This window comes from Saccopteryx leptura, chromosome 8, assembly GCF_036850995.1.
Source record: "Saccopteryx leptura isolate mSacLep1 chromosome 8, mSacLep1_pri_phased_curated, whole genome shotgun sequence".
NCBI lineage: Eukaryota > Metazoa > Chordata > Mammalia > Chiroptera > Emballonuridae > Saccopteryx > Saccopteryx leptura.
Window position 1 is genome coordinate 53,284,774 of NC_089510.1, and position 3,617 is coordinate 53,288,390.

Sequence of the window (3,617 nt, forward strand, 5' to 3'; positions counted from 1 at the left end):
TCATTTTCCTTTGCTACTGCTGATCTTTATCCGTCCCTTTTATGTTATTGTTGTCACAGATTATCCTTGTTTTTACTGTGACCTTGTTGTAGCTTTTACTTGTAGTTTTGATTTGTTTTGTTCTTTGTGTCTGGTCAAATAACTCCCTTGAGTATTTTTTGCAGTAGCAGTTTTCTGGTGATAAATTCCCTCAGCTTCTGTATGTCTATAAAAGTTTTTTTCTTCTTCATATTTGAAGGATAACTTTGATGAATGTAGTATTTGTGGCTGGTAATTCCTCCCCCTTAGTACTTTGAATGTTTGGGTCCACTCTCTTCTGGCTTGTAGAATTTGCTGAGAGGTCTAATGATAACCCAGTGGGCTTTCCTCTATATGTTATGTTCTTATTTTCCTTAGCTGCTTTGAGAATTCTTTCTAAAAATATGGAATGCTTCATAAATTTGCATGTCATTTTTGCATACAGGTCATGCTAACTTTCTCTGTATCATATCAATTTCAGTATATATGCTGCTGAAATGAACACCGCTGTTTCAGATCTTAAGTTTGCCATTACACAGGGGAAATAAGATGGGACCCATCATATAGGCTGCTTGGGTCATGATGAGGCTGGGACTATGGAGTGGTGATGGTTGTATTACAGTTGAGCACTTACCAAGCCCCATACCCATCTGAGGTTCAGCTTTTTGGTGTTGTTGTCAGTTTCCTCATGGAGCCAATTTACCTTGTGGACATATTTTTTCTTCATGTATACATTAGTTACATCTGCTGCATAACCAATGACCACAAACTTAGCAACTAAACATAACACACATTTTATGATCTCAATATCCACAGGTCTGGATTCTCTGCTAACCGTCTCACCAGACTAAAATCCAGTATGAGCTGGGGTTGTAATCTTGTATGAGTCTTGGGCTTCTATTTCATTCTCACTGGTTGTTGACAGAACTCAATTCCTTGTTGTTGTAGGACTGAAGTCCATCCATGTTGTCTTGTTGACTGTTAGCCAAAAATTGCTCCCAGCTCCTGGAAGCCATGTTCAGGTCCTAGTTACATGGCCCTGTAACAGCAACTCACAACATGGGTGTTTATTCCCTCTGCCAACAGAGGGCCTCTGCTATGGCCTCTGTTTTTAGAAACTTCACCTGATTGGCCCACCTAAGATAATCTCCCTTTTCAGAACTTGAAGTCAACCACTTACGGACCTTAATTATATCTGAAATTCCCCTTTTATATATAATGTTAATTATAGGAGTGTTAGCTCATCATATTCACAGGTACTACCCATACTTAAAGAAATGACATTATACAGGGCATATACATTAGGGATCTCGACTCTTGGGACCATTTCAGAATCCTGCCTACCACAAAATGCATATTTGTGAGCAAAAACAGCAACAACAAGAAAATGTGTTATCTTTCTTTATAGAGAACCACAGAGGCAAGCAAGCATAGCTACTTTTGTGGTTCTTGATCCCCTCCTCCTCCTGCTACCTTTGTGCATAACCTCTTCTCCCCACCTCAGGCAATAAAACTGCCTATAACCACTCACTTATGAAGAACAAACTGTTTATTCCTGGCCCTGGCTGGTTGGCTCAGTGGTAGAGTGTCAGCCCAGCCTGTAGATGTCCCAAGTTCAATTTCTGGTCAGGGCACACAGGAGAAGTGACCATCTGCTTCTCTCCCCTCTTCCCCTTTTTCTTTCTCTCTTCCCCCCTGCAACCATGACTAGATTGGTTCAAGTACATCACCCAGGGAGCTGCCTCAGGCACTAAGAAAATAGCTCGGTTGTGAGCATGGCCCCAGAGGAGCAGAGCATAGCCTCAGACAGGAGTTGCTATGTGGATCCCATTCTGGGTGCATGCAGGAGTCTGTCTATCTCTCCTCCTCTTACTTGGAAAATAAAAACAAACTGTTTATTTCACATAAGGGGTAAATGCCCACTAGTCAAAGTCTACTCCTTTAGGAATTTGAGTGATTTAAAAAAAAAAGAGAAAGAAACATTAACCATTGTGTGTGAGTTGGGGCAGACAAGATTTCTCCCTCCTTGTGGCTTCTGTGGTGGCTTTGATTGTCCTCAGAACTGCCCGCAGCCTACATGGCACCATTGTATACATCAGAAAAAGGTGGTCTCTCATGGCAGATGTAGTCCCTGGGGCATATGGACTGGCAAGTGGGTCAGGAGCTGGACTTCAACCCACTCTTCCCATCAAAACTGCCTATCTTTCTTGTGTCTGGGGCCTTCTATTCCTATCCCATATTCTTCTTCTTCTAAATATGCACACCAGCACCCCCCCCCCAAATGAAAAAGAAAACTTCAGTCTCTGCTTTTCTCCACCTTGCCTTCATAAGAACATCTACCTAGAAGTCTGTCTCTTAGACTCAAATTTATATCTCTAGTGCCAACCTTCCTCCTCAACTCAATTTCCGTCTAAATGTCCTGGGCTTCCTTCAGACAAGCTCACAAATGGAAAGTCATCTTTCCCCAAGGCCGGCCCCAGATATTCCTAGCTCTGCCAGCAGAGACAGCACGCTCCCTGTGATCCAATTGACAAACCTCAAAGTTGCTCCCAATCACGCCCACGCCCCTTTCCTCCCCACACGGGGTCTCTGTCACCCACCTTTTTCTTGTCAGCCTAACTGCTCCACACTGGTCTCAGTCCTCTGCACTGTTTCAGCAGATGTCTCCTTTCTTTCTCTCCCAGTGCTTCTCTATTGGGGGCAATTCTGAGTACCCGAGAGACACTTGGCAATATCTGAGGACACTTGCAGTTATCACAACTGAGAGGAGGGTGCTCCTAGCATCCTGTGGACAGAGGCCGGGGATGCTGCTCAACATTCTATAACGCTCAGGACAATTTCCTAAACGAAAGATTATCCAGCCCAAACTGTCAGTAATGCCGAGATTAAGAAACCCCTCTCCATGTCCAGTCCTCCAAGCTTCCTGAATGTTATAGTCTGCCCCTTCTTAAGAAAATGCACTGTGTACACATTACCTAGCTGAAAAATGGTTTTTCCCGTTTCCTATATATGCATGCCTCCCCTCTCCAACATGCCCTCCCTCTTCCATTTCTACTCCAGTTCTGAGCTGGGCCAGTATGCATTGATCCCTCTGATCTGTATCCCCCAAACTGCACTTCCTGGCTCCCTTGTCTTCCAGTTTCTGGTTGGGTTTGGCCTGTGGGAAGCATCAACTAGTAAACGGAGGTTGGGTGTTTAGTCCCCAACTTTCACCCTGAGCATCGGGCTCCGCCTTTATGGCCCCAGCTCCTGTCTAGTGTGCCTCTGCCATGGCAGCAGCTCTCAGTGGGCTCCAGGAACATCATTCCTTGCCCTGCTGAGTAGTAAGGTAGTAGCTGATTCCACTGTTGCTAGTCCCTGAGTTCACCACTGTGATGATTAGTTGACTTAACTCCACCTACACCTCAGTCAGTATTTTCTTAGTCAAACTTTTAGTTCAATCCTTTGAGGAAGTCATCTGCTTCCTGTGGCTCCTCAATGACATGTAAGTCACTTGTGGATTTGTCTTTCTCTTGGCTCACATGCAGAACTTAGTCTAGACCCCTCCCAAACTATTTGGCATGTACACCCCAATACCACTGTGATCCATTTTCATCTAG

At 44.3% G+C, this 3,617-nt stretch overlaps 1 non-coding gene across 1 annotated transcript; it reads right to left on the minus strand.

Moving 5' to 3' along the window:
* Positions 1-416: 416 nt before the first annotated feature.
* On the minus strand, positions 417-523 carry LOC136380218 (U6 spliceosomal RNA). The gene has a single exon (XR_010746894.1). It is a non-coding gene; the product is annotated as a U6 spliceosomal RNA (small nuclear RNA).
* Between the last annotated feature and the right edge of the window lie 3,094 nt (positions 524-3,617).